Genomic DNA, 20,273 nt, shown 5'->3' on the forward strand with positions numbered 1-20,273 from the left:
CTCTGTATTTTTGCAATATCTGATTCTATTTCTCCAATTATATATATTTTTGAAGAGATTATTACCTTTAATTGCAGTTTTCCATTGAGTACCATCTCATCAAGTCTCAGCTTGATTGCATTTAACTTATTTGTGTTAAAATTTTAAGCTTATTTGCAAGAGGGATTTTTAGCATGTTTTAAAGAGAGATTTTCTATTTTTCAATACAAAAATCAATGCAGGGAAAACTTAGCATCAATGCGTCTCACTCATTTCCTTTCTATCCAAACTCTAGGACTATTTTGCTGGCTTCCTCCACCTTGTTTTTCCGAGACTATCTCAAACTTTACCTAAGAGATACATATTTCCAAAGAAACACATAGTTCATCATAGCATATATTCTAAGTACCTGCCATAAACTAGAAGGAATACCATTGACCTTGCTCAAAAATTACTGCACTGCTCAGTGTCCCCATGTTGATCATGAAATAAACTAAGTCCAATGAAGGCAGTAAAACCTGATTTTAATGTATTCATATGTTAGTTAATATCGATGATAAGCAAAATAAGCAAATATTAGCGTGAATTTAAAGTAAGGGAAAATGCAAAATTTTTATGTTGCTTTTATCTAGAAAATTGATGTTTGAGGATAAAAATTAGCATAAACCTCATTAATGTGTAGTATTATTGTTCAAACCAGTAGATATTACACTGCAATTAATTGTATTAACAATTAAGACAAAGGAAATTCTTTTTAGCTTGAATAAAATCTTCAAACAAATCATTTCAAGCATGGGAAATGAAATGAATAACTTTTTAAAAAAAAAAGCATTTGTCCTTTGAACTTCAGTCTATTCAACTTCTGAAATGCTTATTAAAACAGAGCTCTGTTGAGCACATTTCAAACTTTAATTATACCACCCAGTGCACATTTCTAGAAAACATCAGTGACTGACAATACTATTTCATAAAACATTTATATTAGATTATATAGATAATCTTACAGTTCAAAAATAAAAGCAGAACTTTGTTAGTAAGGTGACAAACTAAAGGGAGTTATAGGGAACTTATTCAAGGAGGCCAAACCTTCTGAAATGTTTTGAAGCCTTAGAACTAATGATGGCAATGTCTTAAACTTGCTGCTGCTGCTGCTAAGTCACTTCAGTCATGTCCGACTCTGTGCGACCCCATAGACGGCAGCCCACCAACTCCCCCGTCCCTGGGATTCTCCAGGCAAGAACACTGGAGTGGGTTGCCATTTCCTTCTCCAATGCATGAAAGTGGGGAGTGAAAATTGAAAGGGAAGTCGCTCAGTCAAAACTTGATTCATGTTGATGTATGGCAAAACCAATACAATATTGTAAAGTAAAAAAATTAAAAAATAAAATATATCCGACTATTAAAAAATAAAATAAAAACATAAAAAGCTGACCACTTAAAAAAGTTAAAAAAAAAAAAAAGAAAAACTTTCTAAAGGAAATCAATACATTCTTTGATTGTTATTCTTTTTGCCAGTTGGTCAGGCCCATATCTGATAGTGACAAAGTGAGAGGTCCTTCCCTGAATAATGTCAACTCAAAAATGCCACCTGAACAACTACATTAAATTAAACATTTATAGGGCCATAAAAGGCTTCCCATCATGAGATAAACTTTCCAAGTCAGATGTTATCATTAGAAATATATACAAATGTTGAGTCCTACTGTTAAACTCTTCACTAATGTGCACCAACTCGCATTTCACATAAAAAATTATGATGGTCTTATACACACACACATATACACACACCATGTCAAAAGGCAACTGAATTAAAAAGATATATGCTAGATGGAAAAAAAGTACATCATAGAGGTTAATATAATCACTTGGGACATGTAGTTTCCAGATGGTTTGAAAGTTTGTTTAAAGTTCAGAGGTGTTTAGGCAATGAAATTAAGGCAAATCCAATGTTATCTATTAGGAGAAAGGATGAAGCATAACATGAGTATATTTTCTGCCACTGTTCATGTTCTAGGCTATACCCAGATGCTCAAGCTGAAAATCAAGTTAGTTAATAACTTCATATACATATATATGTAAAACTGAGTGCCAATCAGAAGAGAATGGGTCAGAACCAACACCTGCTTTCTCAGACCTAAAAGAGAAGCAAGCAAGACAGAAAAAGGATACCTAGCAAGAAAGATTGACAGCTAAATAATTAAATAAGTAATTTACATAAAGAGTGGAGAGTACTAATGTAAAGGATTAATGGAGAGGACACCTGGGAGTCCTTAAAGAATTTTCTTTAAGGAAATTATATTGACTGTGAGATCTGAAGCTTGACTGAGAAATGTACCAAGTAGAAAGTAAACAAGGCCCCTGCCCCTCACAAGAAATGGTCCAAATCTTCAGCTTTTCTAACTGAATTATGCAATAATTTGCAAACTGGATCCCTGCCTCTAGTTTTCCCCCAATCTAACCTCTACGTGGTACTCCAAGTAATTTTTCTTAGAGATCAAAATCCTTCAATGACATAGTACTGCTTAGTCTAGAGAATAGCTTGTAGACTTCTTAGCAAGACATTTATGCTTCACACCTCAAGTTCTCTTGCCAGCTTCATTTTTCATCACTTCCCCAAATGTTCATGCCCTAACACCTGCAACTGTGTTATGGTACATAGAAAAAGAGATTTAAATTATTAATATTATAGACTTAAAATAGGATTATCATGGATTATCTGGGTGGGCCCAATCCCATAAACCTTTCAATACAAAGCACTTTGTCTAGCTAGAGTCAAGAAATGCAACAGAAAGTCAGAATAATTTGAAGCCTGAGAAGGATTCAATGCACCATCATTGGTTTGAAGATGGATGGAGCAAAATGATGACATCTGAGAGAGGTTACTGGCTACATCCCCAAAAGAAATAGGGACATCAGTCCTACAGCCACAAGGAAGTGCATTCAGCAAATATTAATGAGCTTGGAAACAAACACTTCCTCAGAACATTCAGATGTGAAATGAGGCCAGACAGCACAATAAACTTGGGCCTCTGAGACTCAGAGCAGAAAACAATGAGGCATTTATCACAGTTTACTAGGCCCTGTGTACTTCAGCCATCACAGTGTATATACAGAGAGATTCAGTTCAGTTCAGTTGCTCAGTTGTGTCCGACTCTTTGTGACCCCATGAATCGCAGCACGCCAGGACTCCTTGTCCATCACCAACTCCTGGAGTTCACTCAGACTCACGTCCATCGAGTCAGTGATGCCATCCAGCCATCTCATCCTCTGTCGTCCCCTTCTCCTCCTGCCCCCAATCCCTCCCAGCATCAGAGTCTTTTCCAATGAGTCAACTCTTCGCATGAGGTGGCCAAAGAACTGGAGTTTCAGCCTTAGCATCATTCCTTCCAAAGAAATCCCAGGGCTGATCTCCTTCAGAATGGACTGGTTGGATCTCTTTGCAGTCCAAGGGACTCTCAAGAGTCTTCTCCAATGCCACATTTCAAAAGCATCAATTCTTTGGCGCTCAGCTTTCTTCACAGTCCAACTCTCACATCCATACATGACCACTGGGAAAAACCATAGCCTTGACTAGAAGGACCTTTGTTGGCAAAGTAATGTCTCTACTTTTCAATATGCTATCCAAGCTCGTCATAACTTTCCTTCCAAGGAGTAAGCGTCTTTTAATTTCATGGCTGCAGTCACCATCTGCAGTGATTTTGGAGCCCAGAAAAATAAAGTCTGACACTGTTTCCACTGTTTCCCCATCTATTTCCCATGAAGTGATGGGACCGGATGCCATGATCTTTGTTTTCTGAATGTTGAGCTTTAAGCCAACTTTTTCACTCTCCTCTTTCACTTTCATCAAGAGGCTTTTTAGTTCCTCTTCACTTTCTGCTAAAAGGGTGGTGTCATCTGCATATCTGAGGTTATTAATATTTCTCCCAGCATATATTCTCCTGGAATCTTGATTCCAGCTTGTGCTTTTCTTGATTCCAGCCCAGCATTTCTCATGATGTACTGTGTATATAAGTTAAATAAGCAGGGTGACAATAAATAGCCTTGACGTACTCCTTTTCCTATTTGGAACCATTCTCTTGTTCCATGTCCAGTTCTAACTATTGTTTCCTGACCTGCATATAGGTTTCTCAAGGGTCAGGTCAGGTGGTCTGGTGTTCCCATCTCTTGAAGATTTTTCCACAGTTTATTGTGATCCACACAGTCAAAGGCTTTGGCATAGTCAATAAAGCAAAAATAGATGTTTTTTCTGGAACTCTCTTGCCTTTTCGATGATCCAGTAGATGTTGGCAATTTGATCTCTGGTTCCTCTGCCTTTTCTAAAACCAGCTTGAACATCTGGAAGTTCACGGTTCATGTATTGGTGAAGCCTGGCTTGGAGAATTTTGAGCACTAATTTACTAGCGTGTGAGATGAGTGCAATTGTGCAGTAGTTTGAGCATTCTTTGGCATTGCCTTTCTTTGGGATTGGAATGAAAACTGACCTTTTCCAATCCTGTGGCCACTACTGAGTTTTCCAAATTTGCTGGCATATTGAGTGCAGCACTTTCACAGCATCATCTTTCAGAATTTGAAATAGCTCAACTGGAATTCCATCACCTCCACTAGCTTTATTCGTAGTGATGCTTTCTAACACCCACTTGACTTCACATTCCAGGATGTCTGGCTCTAGGTGAGTGACCACACCATCATGATTATCTTGGTCGTGAAGGTCTTTTTTGTACAGTTCTTCTGTGTATTCCTGCCATCTCTTCTTAATATCTTCTGCTTCTGTTAGGTCCATACAATTTCTGTCCTTTATCGAGCCCATCTTTGCATGAAATATTCCCTTGGTATCTCTAATTTTCTTAAAGAAATCTCTAGTCTTTCCAATTTTGTTGTTTGCTCTATTTCTTTGCATTGGTTGCTGAGGAAGACTTTCTTATCTCTCCTTGCTATTCTTTGGAACTCTTCATTCAGATGCTTATATCTTTCCTCTTCTCCTTTGCTTTTCACTTCTCTTCTTTTCACAGCTATTTGTAAGGCCTCCTCAGACAGCCATTTTGCTTTTTTGCATTTATTTTCCATGGGGATGGTCTTGATCTCTGTCTCCTGTACAATGTCACAAACCTCCGTCCATAGTTCATCAGGCACTCTATCAAATCTAGCTCCTTAAATCTATTTCTCATTTCCACTGTATAATCATAAGGGATTTGATTTAGGTTATACCTGAATGGTCTAGTGGTTTTCCCTACTTTCTTCAGTTTAAGTCCGAATTTGGCAATAAGGAGTTCATGATCTGAACCATAGTCAGCTCCTGGTCTTGTTTTTGTTGACTGTATAGAGCTTCTCAATTTAGTTTGTAATAAAATTTGAATACTGATTGAATTAGTGATTCAAGTTGGCTATATTGAAAATCTGTGTAATTAGTATTAAAAGAGTCAACCTAAGTGTCCATCAGTGGATGGGTCGATAAAGAAAATGTGTTATGTATGCGTACAATAGAATATTATTCAGCTAAGGGGGAAAAAAAGTAAATACTGTCATTGTGACAACATGGATGGACCTCAAGGACATTATGCTAAGTGAAATAAGGCACAGAAAGATAAATACTACATGATATAACCTATATGTGGAAGCTAAAATACAAAATGAAAAAACAGAACAGAATAGTGTTTACCAAAGGTTAGGGGATAGGGGACTGAGAAAGACACGGTTTAAAGATATATATTTACAACTAGCCCTGGAGGTCTAATACACAGTACAGAGATCACAGAAAACAAAACTGTATTATAAACATTAAACTCACTAAGAGACTAGATATTAGTTTTTCCCACAGTTAGAAGAAATGATAATTATATGAAGTAATAGAGGCTTTAGCTAAGCTACCGTGGCAATCATATTGTAATATAAAGGCACCAGATCAATATGGTATACACTTTATTTTTTTTTTTCTTTTCTTTTTTTTAAAAAAATTTTTTATTTTATTTTATTTTTTATCTTTACAATATTGTATTGGTTTTGCCATATATCAAAATGAATCCGCCACAGATATACTTGTGTTCCCCATCCTGAACCCTCCTCCCTCTTCCCTCCCCATACCATCCCTCAGGGCACAATGTTATATGCCAATTATAGCTTCCCAGGTGGCTCCAGTGGTAAAGAACCCACCTGCCAATGCAGGAGACATAAGAGACATGGGTTCAGTCTCTGGGTTGGGAAGATACCCTGGAGGAGGGCATGGCAACCCACTCCAGAGTTCTTGCTTGGAGAATCCCCATGGACAGAGGAGCCTTGGTGGAGTACAGTACATAGGGTCCCACAGAGTCTGACACAACTGAAGCAACTTAGCACACATGTTAAAAAAGAGAGTCATGAAAAAGAGAAGGAAAAAGTGCCCATCTCAAAGGATGTTTAATTAAAATATCCCTTTCCTCGTGATTGCTCTCTATATTTGGCAAGAGCATGTTTTAACAAATGAAAACCAAAATTGAGTGTTAAATGTAGTCAGCACTATCCTTATTTCTATAATGATTTCCATCTCCTCTACTTTACCCTGTGCAGAAATATTTAAGTGACCAGAACCAAAAGTATGGCAGGCAGAATTCTAATGACTCTGTTCCAAGGGTTCTGTCCCCTAGTAATTAAACACTAACCTAGATACAGTACTGCTGTGAAGGATTTTGCTGATGTAATTACAGTTCCAAGTTATTTGACCTTAAGATTGGGAGATTATCTGTTGGACATGACCCAATAAGATAATAGTTTCTAAAGTGGAGAGCCTTCCTGAGTGATAACAGAAGAGGACGTCAGAGGAGGGTGTCAGAGAGATTCAACACACAAGAAGGAATCAACACAAGACTGCTTGCTGGTTTCAAAGATGGTGGAAGCCATGAATGAAGGAATGTAGAAATGAACTCTAGAAACTGAGAACAATCCCAGACAACAGGCAGCTGGGAAATGGGGACCTCAGTTCTACACCCTTATGGAAGTGAATTCTGCCAACAACCTGAATGAGCCTTGAATCAGATTCACCCCCAGAATCTCCTGATAAGATCTCAAGCTTTCTGACACCTTGATTTCAACCTTGTGAAAATCTAAGCAGAGAATCCAGTTTAGCCCACCTGGACTTCAGACCTACACAAATTGTGAAATAATAAATGATTGTTATTTTAAGCTGGTATACTTGTGGCAATTTGTTATAGCAGTTATTGAAAACTAGTATCAAAAACATTGATGCAACTACAAACCTAATTCAGCTCCTCTGGTATCTGGTATCTAGTATCTTCTCCTTAAAGAACTTGTGAAATTTATTAGTTAGTGTAGTTTTTAGATATTCTCTTCTCTTTAGATGATGATTAGCATTTTTAGTGATAATTTCAGAGAAGGCAATGGCAACCCACTCCAGTACTCTTGCCTGGAAAATCCCATGGACGGAGGAGCCTGGTAGGTTTCAGTCCATGGGGTCGCAAAGAGTCGTACAGGACTGAGCGACTTCACTTTCACTTTTCACTTTCATGCTTTGGAGAAGGAAATGGCAACCCACTCCAGCGTTCTTACCTGGAGAATCCCAGGGACGGGGGAGCCTGGTGGGCTGCCATCTATGGGGTCGCACAGAGTCGGACACAACTGAAGTGACTTAGCAGCAGCAGCAGAATATGGAAGCAACCTAGATGTCCATCGATAGATGAATGGATAAAGAAGTTGTGCTATATATATACAATGGAACATTACTCAGCCATAAAAGGAACGGACTTGAGTCAGTTTTAATGAGGTGGACGGAGAAGACAATGGCACCCCACTCCAATACTCTTGCCTGGAAAATCCCATGGATGGAGGAGCCTGGTGGGCTGCAGTCCATGGGGTCGCTAAGAGCTGGACACGACTGAGCGACTTCACTTTCACTTTTCATTTTCATGCACTGGAGAAGGAAATGGCAACCCACTCCAATGTTCTTGCCTGGAGAATCCCAGGGATGGGGGAGCCTGGTGGGCTGCCGTCTATGGGGTCGCACAGAGTCAAACACGACTGAAGTGACTTAGCAGCAATGAGGTGAATGAACCTAGAACCTATTATACAGAGTAAAGTGAGTCAGAAAGAGAAAAATAAATACCATATTCTAACACATATATACAGAATCTAGAGAAATGGTACTGAAGAATTTATTTACAGGGCAACAGTGGAGACAGACATAGAGAATTATGGACATGGGGAGAGGGGAGGAGAGGGTGAGATGTATGGAAAGAGTAACATGGAAACTTTCATTACCATATGTAAAATAGCAAATAGGAATTTGCTGTATGGCTCAGAAAACTCAAACAGGGGCTCTGTATCAACCTAGAGGGGTGGGATGGGGAGGGAAATGAGAGGGAGTTTCAAAAGGGAAGGGATATATGTATACCTATGGCTGACTTATGTTGAGGCTTGACAGAAAACAACAAAATTCCATAAAGCAATTATCCTTCAATAAAAATAAAGTAATTTTAAAAAAAGGGCCAGCCTTCACATGGAAAGGTACATAACATCATGAGTCAACAGGAAAACACAAATTTAAACCACCTAAAGGTTCAAACGTTCTGATATACCATTGTGCTCACAATAGAACCACAAGAGAATGGTGCTTTAAGTTAAAGAAAAAAAGTAAAAAGAAAATACCAAATGTTGGTGAAGGCATAGAATGATTGGATCTCTCATATAATGCAGGTTGGAGCATAAGATTTTACAACCACTTTAGATGACTATTCGGCTATTTTTTTGTAAAGTCAAATACACAATTACCCAATGACCTGCAATTCCACTTCTATATATTCACCCAAGAGAAACAAAACTGCATTTTCATAGTAATGTTTGTTGCAGCTTTATTCACTGTAGCCTCACCTGGAAACAACTAAAATATCCATTTAAAGGAGAAAGTAAAAAATTATAATAATTTGTATTAAATGGAATACTATTCAGCAACAAAAATGAGCAAACAAAAAGTGCATATAACCTGAATGAATCTTAAAAACATTATGCCAACAGAAAGTAGCCAGGCAAAAATGACTGTATTCTGTATATTTACGTTTGTATGAAAGTTTGGAACAGACAAAATTAATTTATGAATGTAGATATCAGGTTGGTTACTGCCTGGGAAAGAAACTTAAAACTCTCAGGCTAGAGAGAGAATTTCTGTTATTTGTCTTTCATTAGAGCCAATCTATAAAAACTGCATTTTGAGCAAATGTACATGTGAACACCAAAACTTGGTTATTAGGGCATGAACCAAGGAGAGCCATTTCAGAGCAGACAAAAGGGTGATAAAATATGTTTTTTGAGCATTTATTATATGCCAGGCTCTATTCCAGGTATTTCATAAGCGTTATTTAATTTAATCTCTTGAGTGAGTGAAAGTCATTCAGTTGTGTCTGACTCTTTGTGACCCTATGGACTATATAGTCCATAGAGTTCTCCAAGCCAGAACACTGAAGTAGGTAGCCTTTCCCTTCTTCAGAGGATCTTCCCAACCCAGGGATTGAACCCAGGTCTCTCGCATTGCAGGTGGATATTTTACGAGCTGAGCCAAAAGGGAAGCCCAAGAATACTGGACTGGTAGCCTATCCCTTCTCCAGCTGATCTTCCTGACCCAGGAATCGAACTGGGGTCTCTTGCATTGAAGGCGGATTTATCAGGGAAGCTCTCATGAAGGGAGTACTAATTTTGTTTTATCATTTGAATTTTACAGTTGTAGTAACATCAAAGGTCATTTACCACAGATCATGATAACAAATATAATAATGAAAAGTTTGAAATACTTTGAAAATTACCAAAGTGTGACACAGAGACATGAAATGAGCTAATACTGTTGGAAAAAATGCAGAATTGCCTAAAACCTTCAATTTGTAAAAAGAAAAAAGACCCACATCTGTGAAGCACAATAAAATGAAGTATTCCTGTATTATCTTTATCTATCTATCTATCTATCTATCTGTATTGCTGTGTTTAGTAATATCATGGTAAACAAATTATTTTGGTCTATATTCATGAAGAACATTAGTTTGTTATTTTCTGTTCTTATAGTGCCTTTGTCAGATTTTGGAAACTGGATTGTTCTGGCCTCATAAAATAAATTAGGAAGGATTCTCCCTTCATTTTTTGGAAGAGTTTTGTGAGATTAAGGCTATTTCCTTCTTAAATATTTCACAGAATTCATCAACAAGAACTTGTGATCTGGGAATTTTCTTTGCAAAAAAGTATTTTTATTATACATTCAATTTCTTTTATAAATGTAGACATTATAGATATCTTTTCATGTCAGCTTTGGCAATTTTTTTTCAATTCATATTATCCAACTTGTCAGTTTCATTAGCATAAAGTTATTCATAACATTCTTTGAGTATCATTTTAATGTGTGTAGGGTTAATAATAATATCCCTACTTTCATTCCTGATACTTGTAAGTTGTATTTGACCTTTTATTTGTTCATTGATCTACAACAGAGTTATCTATTTTGTCAAACTTTTCAAAGAATCAGATTTTTTTTTTGTTTTTCTGCTGTTTGTGCTATTTTATTGATTTTTGCCCTTTATTATTTTCTTTTTTATCAGTTCAGTTCAGTTCAGTCGCTCAGTTGTGTCTGACTCTTTGCAACCCCTTGAATCGCAGCACGCCAGGCCTCCCTCTCTTCTTTTTTAACTTCATAAGGTAAAAGTTAAGATCAATAATTTTGATTTCTGCTTCTTTGTATAAAGACTTCCTTTTCTTATATATTCAAATTTATACATTTCCATGTACGCTCTACATTAGCCGCTTCCCACATATGTTACTCTGTCATGTTTTCATTGTCTTTCTGGTAGATTTATTTTCTTTTTTTCCTTTTACATGTATTAGTCGTCTTTTAATGGACATTAGTTCTCAATTAGTGTGTGAAAAGATTTATACCATTGTGTTCCTCAAGGAAGGGTGCCAAGCAAAAAATGTCATGGTCAGGAATGCAGAGTTGCACTCTACACTGGGCTCTCTTCAGTTGTATTAATACTCACATGACTACTCAAGTTTGAGTTTCTTCTAAGAAAGGCACATTTGAAAAGCATATAAGTTTCCAGCACCATAGAAACTATAGTGATGCTTCTTTTCTTTCAATGACATACTTGTAATGACTTCTTTGAAATGCTCCAACAATGACTTTAGGGGAGAAAGCCTGTACCAATATCCAACTCCCCTATTTTGACATCCAGGAGTTTCTTCTCCTTCACTAGTATCACCGACAATATGTTGGTGTTCTGGGTGTCCATTGCCCAGTGGGTTTATTTTACAAATCCCCTGGTAATTTCTTCTTTGGCTCTAGGATTATTTACAAGTAGGCTGCTTAATTTTAAACCATTTAAGGATATTTCTAGATACTTTTTTAAAACTAATTTATATTTTAGTACTATTATGCTTGAAGAAAATTCTCTGTAATATGTAAATATTTTTATATTTATTGAAACTTATTTTAAGGTCCAGCATATGGTCTATCTTGCTTAAGGTTCCATGTGCACAAGAAAACAATGAGTTTTCTTCAGTTTTTGAGTGAAGTGTTATAAAATGTTAATAGAGTCAAGTTAGTTGATAATGATTTCAGAAAACTAATGTTTTATTTAGTTTCTCTCTCACTTTAACTGACAGAGGATGTTACTACATTCTACCAAGATAAATGTCTCATTTTTTACCAATAATTCCTCTTTTCTAGAATTCTATTTTGTTTGATATTATTATAATCACTTCAGCTTTCTTATGCTTACCATTTGCATTGTATATATTTTACATTCTTTTACTTTTGATATATATACATGGACAGAGAAGCCTGGCAGGCCACAGTCAGACACAACTTAGCAACTATACCACCACCATACATCTTTATATTTAAGTGTGGTTCTTGAAGGCCACATAAAGTTCTGTCTTGCTTTTTCATCTAGTATGAATTATTGAAGTAATTCAAATGGTGACAATAAGGAAGATCACAGAAACAAAAAATATATGTAAGAACTAGCAAGATGGCAGATTTAACCCTAACTACATCAATATTCAGGATACACAGATTCAATCCCTGAGTCAAGAAGATCCCCTGAAGGATGAAATGGCAATCCAGTCCAGTATTCTTGCCTAGAAAATCCCATGGATAGAGGAACCTGGCAGGCTATATAGTCCAAATGGTCACAAAGAATCAGATATGACAGCCCACATGCATGCATGAGTATCAATATTGCATGAAATGCAAATAGACTAAGAAATACCTTCTCATTAAAAGCTTTCCTTTGGGTTAATTCAGTTTTTTTTAAATTTTAAATTCTTTTATTAGATTTTTAATTAACATTCTGATGTCATTTTAGTAGCTGTTCTAAGGATTAGACTATGCATCTTAATATCACAGCATATTTAGAGTAAATATTGCATCCATTCATTTAAAAAATAAATACCCTAAAAGTCAGAATTTCATGTACCCATCACTCTTTGTGTTATTATTATAATATGGTTTATGTTTACATAAGTTATAAACTCAACAATGCAGTATTTTCCCTTTAAACAGTCAGTAATCTTTTAAAAATATTAAGATGTGGGAGAAAGATAATATTTTTAAATTTTACCCTTATATTTCCCATTCCTGATTTTCATTTTTCCCTGTAGATCTGAGTTTCCACCTGGTATAGTTCCTCACTCTTAAGAATTTTCTTTAACATTTCTTGTAGCTTAGATATTCTGGTAACAGTTTATCTTAAAATATCTTTATATCACCCACATTTGGAAGAGTATCTTACAGTTTTTTTCAGCGCTATAAAGATGTGGTTGCTTTTTCTTTTGGTTTCGATTGCTTTTGGTGAGGAGTTGACTGTAACATATCATTGTTTTTTGCTCTGTGTAATGTGCCTTATTTCTTTGTTGCCTTCAATATAATATCTTTATTTTCGGTTTATTGTAATTTAACTACGAAATGCTCAGATGTGGTTTTCTTTAAATTCATCCTACTTTGTGTTGGCTAAACTTCCTGAATCTGTAAGTTATTTGTTTTTCATATTTTTAACTAATTTTAGAAATATTCAATTATTATATTAACAATATTTTATACTCCATTCTCTCCTCCTGGGTGTCTAATTTCATGCATTTTATATGCTTAATATTGTCTTGGAAATTACTGATATTCTCTTCATTTTTGTATTAATCTTTGTTTCCTCTTCTTCATTTGGATCAACTGGATCTTAGGAAGCATCACTATGAACAAAGCTAGTGGAAGTGATGGAATTGCAGTTATACTATTTCAAATCCTCAAAGATGATGCTGTGAAAGTGCTGCACTCAACAGGCCAGTAAATTTGGAAACTCAGCAGTGGCCACAGGACTGGAAAAGGTCAGTTTTCATTCCAATCCTAAAGAAAGGCAATGCCAAAGAACGCTCAAGCTACCTCACAATTGCACTCATCTCACACGCTAGTAAAGTAATGCACAAAATTCTCCAAGCCAGGCTTCAACATTACGTGAACCGTGAACTTCCAGATGTTCAAGCTGGTTTTAGAAAATGCAGAAGAACCAGAGATCAAATTGCCAACATCTTCTGGATCATGGAAAAAGCAAGAGAGGTCCAGAAAAACATCTATTTTTGCTTTATTGACTATGCCAAAGCCTTTGACTGTGTGGATCACAATAAACTGTGGAAAATTCTTCAAGACATGGGAATACCAGACCACCTGACCTGCTTCTTGAGAAATCTGTATGCAGGTCAGGAAGCAACAGTTAGAACTGGACATGGAACAACAGACTGGTCCCAAATAGGAAAAGGGGTTCGTCAAGGCTGTATATTGTCACCCTGCTTATTTAACTTAAATACAGAGTACATCATGAGAAATGCTGGGCTGGAGGAAGCACAAGCTGGAATCAAGATTGCTGGGAGAAATATCAATAACCTCAGATATGCAGATGACATGACCCTTATGGCAGAAAGCAAAGAAGAACTAAAGAGCCTCTTGATGAAAGTGAAAGAAGAGAGTGAAAAAGTTGGTTTAAAATTTAACATTCAGAAAACTAAGATCATGGCATATGGTCCCATTACTTCATGGCAAATAGAAGGGGAAACAAAGGAAAGAGTGAGAGACTTCATTTTGGGGGTCTCCAAAATCACTGCAGATGTTGACTACAGCCATGAATTTAAAAGACCCTTGCCCCTTGGAAGAAAAGATCTGACAAACCTAGACAGCATGTTAAAAAGCAGAGACATTACTTTGCCAGCAAAGGTCGGTCTAGTCAAAGCTTTGTTTTTTCCAGTAGTCATATATGGATGTGAGAGTTGGACTATAAAGAAAGTTGAGTACCGAAGAATTGATGCTTTTGAACTGTGGTGTTGGATAAGACTCTTGAGAGTCCCTAGGACTGCAATGAGATCCAACCAGTCAATCCTAAAGGAAATCAGTCCTTAATATTCATTGGACGGACTGTTGTTGAAACTGAAGCTCCATTACTTTGGCCACCTGATGTGAAGAACTGACTCATTTGAAAAGACCCTAATGCTGGGAAAGATTGAAGGCGGGAGAAGGGGATGACAGAGGATGAGATGGTTTGATGACATCACTGACTCAATTAACATGACTTTGGGTAAACTCCGGGAGTTGGTGATGGACAGGGAGGCCTGGCGTGCTGCAGTCCATAGGGTTGCAAAGAGTTGGACACAACTGAGCAACTGAACTGAACTAAATTGAAGTATCTTCAATTTCACTGACTCCTATTATTCTCAGTCTACTCTTAAAAGAATTTTTCATTTCTGGTTTCACTTTTAAATTATCAAATGCCCATTTAATTTTTAAAGTAGATCTTATTTATTCACTGAGATTTCCCAGTAGTTCACTCAATTTGATGATGTTTTCTTTTAAGAACTTGAGCATATTTAATGCCTGCTTTAAAATCTTTTTCTGCTAATTCAATAAGCTGGGTCATCTAGAACTTTTCCACTAACTGCTTTTTCTTTTAATTATAGATCAAACATTCCTATTTCTCTGCAGGTTTCATAATTTTTATTATTTTTACACTGGACTTTTTGATAATTCATTGTAGAGTCCTTAGATTCTGTTGTGTTCCCCTGAAGTATATATGTTGTAAATTATTAGATCAAATTGAACTTGTGGAGACTTGCTTTTATGCTTGATTTGAGTGAATCTCCTTCAGCTCTTTTTTCCTTTTGTGCTAAGATGAATACCTTAATATCATAACTATTACCTCTTAGCCATGGTCTTTCTTGGGTTTCAGTGGTAAGGTCCAAGTGTTTATGAAGCCCCTCTAAACTCCAAACTGTCTTATCTGCAATGTGTAACTGCTGAAAAATCTATGCAGTGTTTTCAGTCTTCTGGCTCTTCTTTTTCCTGGGTTCTTTGAAGTATACCGCATAAATACACAGTTCATGAATTATACTGGAATTTGAAGGGAGTTTATATGCAGATTTGGGACCTCTCTAACTTCCTCTTTGTTAGAATCCCTTCCTTTGATTTCCCACTGAACTGATATCCTTGAATTCCATTATTTGACTCCTCAAGCCAGGCTTTCTACTTGATTTCTAGCTGCCTCACGGTTCATGTTCTTGGCACTATTTTGGGGTAAAAGCTGCATAAACATAGATTTCATAATTATTGTCTGAGTGAGAGTTCAGTTCAGTTCAGTCGCTCAGTCATGTCCGACTCTTTGTGGCCCCATGAATCACAGCATGCCAGGCCTCCCTGTCCATCACCAACTCCCGGAGTTCACTCAAACTCATGTCCATCGAGTTGGTGATGCCATCCAGCCATCTCATCCTCTGTCGTCCCCTTCTCCTCCTGCCCCCAATCCCTCCCAGCATCAGAGTTTTTTTCCAATGAGTCAACTCTTTGCATGAGGTGGCCAAAGTACTGGAGTTTCAGCTTCAGCATCATTCCCTCCAAGGAAATTCCAGGGCTGATCTCCTTCTGAATGGACTGGTTGGATCTCCTTGCAGTCCAAGGGACTCCCAAGAGTCTTCTCCAACACCACAGTTCAAAAGCATCAATTCTTTGGCCCTCAGCCTTCTTCTACTACAATTTTCTTCACTACTACTAAAACTGGAAAGCCAACAAGCTAGTATTTAAAGGGACAGTGGTGGGAACTTTGTCTTTGCCATTCTTTCTTTGTCCAACCACTCAGAGACTTGGAAGAAATGGAGTGCAGTGTCATCTGCTTCTCAGTAACTCAAGTTCCTACTGTAACTTTAAATTCAACTTTATGTTCCAAGTCCTATAATCAAAAGTTCATCTTCCTAATTGTTTCTGCTTGATCTTTTCTGAATTTTCTGTTCCTGAGCCTGTTAGTCTCACTGGTATCATACCTACTTACATATAGGGTCTGATTGATGAGATACCTGCTAAGTAAGCCAAAAATACTAATAAAATGTGAACATAATGAGTTACAACGCAGCAGAATACTCTGCCAATTAGTCAAGGGAACAGAGAGGCAGTGTCACTTACGCTTATGGAATTTTATTGTTTAGCCAAGAAGAAAAAATACTATCTAGTTCTTATTAATGGGAGGATGACTTCTTACTTCTCTGATCATATTTATTTTAATACTATTCTCTTTGCCTTCAAAGCTGGAACAATTGCCTCCGGCTTTTTTTGACTGTTGTCATAGAATTTACCCCCATGTTACACTCCTGTCACTCTTTATATCTGTCACTGCTCTAACATTTTCAAATTAAAAGAACTTTGAAGTGCATATATACTCTGACACAACCATAGAAACTCTTTCCCAAAAATGTAGTACGTAGTAGTAGTGAGAGTATCCAGCATATGACTTTCTTGAAAGCTTAATGACACACTTAACGTGGATTGATTACCACTAGGTCAAAGAGAACTAAGTTGCTGGAAAAATCAGATAGGAGTGTTGAGACAGAATACCAAAAGGCAGATCTTTAAAATCTAATGTCATAACAACTTGTTTTTTTTTTTCCCCAGTAATTCCACAAAATTAGCATATTTAATGTTTCTTTTGAGAAGACATTCAAGCAAGATAAATGTATGCCTTTGAAATAAAAATAATAAGGAAGAACACCATGTGACTTAGCTCCTGTCACATACTTGCTCGTCTCTTTCTTCCCCATTTGATTGTAAAGGCTTTTATCTGTAAATAACTCATAGTTGCAAAATGATAAGAGGGCAAATTGTTTGAAGTCTTAAATGTTATACAACTGATATATCTGAAGCTCAGTGATGTAGAGATATCTGCTCTTTAATACATTTGTTTGTGTATATGTATAAATTACAAGTCCCACAATTATTATTTTTCTATATTCAAAATGGTTATTACTCAAAAGACCGATGACTTGAAGTTCTTCTTCCCACTTCTATGACAGAAGTCAATAGTTTGTGGCTATAGTTGATGTTTGAAGAGCCTATCTAAATGTATAGGCTCATTTATGCTTTTTAGAGTACTCAAAAATGCTACCCCATCTTTGGTTTTTTCAGTGTTGGCTGATCTTCTTGCTCCTATATTTACCTATAGTCCTAAGGCAAGCTTCATTATTTAAGATGACTTTTTCTAGCTTCTTGTAGCAGATCTTAAATCCTTATTGATTGCAATTTCCTCTTAATATGTCATCTAATTTATAAATAAATATGTATCAATCTTGTTCTTTTATCCAAATAGAAAAGATGACCATAATTTATACACAGTTTCCCCAACTAGATATCTGTAATTTAGGACGTTACAGTTTCCTGTTAAAATACAGATGCTTCTTGGAAAAGGAAAAACATAGAACTCTTTCAAAGTATTAACTTCTCAGCTTGAATTATTGTATCAGACTAGCCATAAAATAGAATACAACCAAAGAGTGGGATATACAGAATGGGTAAATATTGATGGAGGTGACCAGAAAAAAAATCCAGAGCATTGGGTTGCCTGGCAGAAGAATTGGTTCTCATGATATTTAACAGTATCAGCTCTGAGTACACAGAAGACATCATAAGGCACTGGGTTCCTGGGAGAAAATGGGCTGGAAAAGTACTAAAGAAAGGCATTGTCTATTTCACAACTTTCATTGAGCTGACCCTACTAGCTGTTATCTACCTCAGATATCCTGCTTGTGTTGGCCTCATAGTCAGTTCAGTACTGATAGTCTGACTACTTTCTAGCAATTTATTGTTGTTATTTAATTCTGGATATTACTTATAGGTGCTGTTGATCTAAACACACACATACACACATTGAAACAGCAAGATACTGCATCATCAGAGGATGATATGTTAATAAAGAGGAAATTATGACTTGCAATACTTGATCACTGTTTTTATTTTATGAATAAATTACATAGATGTTGGGGGGGTGGGGAAATTAATTCACTGCATAATACTTTTGGATTAAAAAAAAATTCCTTAACAGGATGGACTATATACAAATGTATCATGATGCAGTATTCAAAACTGGAATTCCTTTCTATCCAGATTTGTATACAGTAATGTTCTATGTATAAAATTCCCTGTATTAGAATCTGGTCCTCTATTCATGTCATGTGATGTGCACACTCAGTCCTTTCAGACTCTTTTTACCCTATGGACTGAAGCCCACCAGGCTCCTCTGTCCATAGGATTCTCCAGGCAAGAATACTGGAGTGGGTTGCCATTTCCTTCTCCAGGGGATCTTCCCAACCCAGGGATCGAACTCGGATCTCTTGCATCTACCTACATTGGCAGGTGGGTTCTTTACCACTAGCGCCACCTGGGAAGCCTGTTTCTTGAAGGACATGCTTTCAAACAGCAAACAGACACCTCTGTCCCACACTCCTGAACCAGCGCGTTTTCCCCTTCAGCCCCTCCCACCAAAACCTCCCCTCTTTCCTTTTGTTTGCTTTGGTCTCTGCTGACCACAAGCCCCTGCTCTTGCTCCCTCTCGCACTGCTTCATTTTCATCCAAATGCATCCACTTTTCTTCGCGACACATCAAGCTTTTTGAGCATTCTCTAGTGTGCTTCAGGCCTGTGTCTGTTCCATGTTAAACAGGCTGCAGTGTGAGTGCAGGGCTGAGCACAGTAAAATACTCCATCGAACGAGGCCAGTTTTGTAAACAGGGCTGTTTCTGGCAGGAATGTCTGATGGGATAAACAAGGCTGGAAAGAAGGACTCTCACAGAAGAGAGTGACTTTGTCAGGACACAGAAACACGTTCCAAATAAAAATACTCTTGTTTCTAATGTAAGATCAGGCTTTGAATAAACCCAAGTCACTGAGGGAGATTTAAAAAGAACAGAACTGAGTCCGAGACTGTGATTTCTGAAACTATACTGAGTCTTTGACTTTTTCCTTTTCTGGTTTTATTTCCTTAAAAATAAAAAACACCAGTACAATATTGTAAAGCAATTATCCTCCAATTAAAAAAAACAAATTACATTAAAAAATAAAACTAAAAATTTGAATGAATGAGGATAGAAAGTAGTACTATTAAAACTATACAGTAAAAAGCAAAAACATTTAACATCCCAGAGATGTCAGAAGGCTACTGTATGGATGTAGAACATTTAAGATCCTATATAGATGCTGAATGTAAATGATGGCTAATCAGGAAGGATCAATTTGATGGCTATCAAATAAGAATCATCAGAAAATTGGTAGATTACATCCATGTTGATACAAAGGCTTATCACTATTTTCATTAATATTCAGCCCTTAGGAAAGGGCTGAAAGTACAGTATTTAGCCATGTACAAGAGTATACATAGAAAATTCACTATACTAAGATGATACTTGTTTATATTGAAGAAAACAGGTATCAATGAAAACAAACAAAAATTGCAATACTTGAGATTGATTAGCAAATACTTAGTTTTTAACATAGGGATTAAATAGGACCCAAGGGCATCCCCAAATTGTGTCCCTGTAAATGTCTAACAGTTAGAAGAGGAAAATGTAATTTGATCATCTGGGCAAATTACTATTATGCTCTCTTTTTAGGCTTCCCTGGTCTGCTCTTTACATTGCCCAGACTCTGTGTGGTGATTGAACATTGTCCAAGCTGTGCTGCTGTTCAAAACCAGACTCACATTGCGTTTGTGCAATCAGAATGAGCAAGTGTTGGGGAACACAGCTTTCTTTTTCATATGACTATGCACCAAGCACCGGGAGGCCTGAGATGTGAGACAGACAGCCAAACGGTCTGTCAATTGGAGCTTTTTTTCCAACTCTGAAGTAAATCTTGAAATAAATCTTTCCTTCATGACTTTTGTTATATTGAAACTAGATGTTTGCCAGATGTAGAATAGCAATAAACAACAACCCCTTCCCCTGTGGCTAGTACCAGAAATAGCCAATTAGAAATAATGCTTTGTGATG

Source organism: Bubalus bubalis, chromosome X (genome assembly GCF_019923935.1).
Source record: "Bubalus bubalis isolate 160015118507 breed Murrah chromosome X, NDDB_SH_1, whole genome shotgun sequence".
NCBI lineage: Eukaryota > Metazoa > Chordata > Mammalia > Artiodactyla > Bovidae > Bubalus > Bubalus bubalis.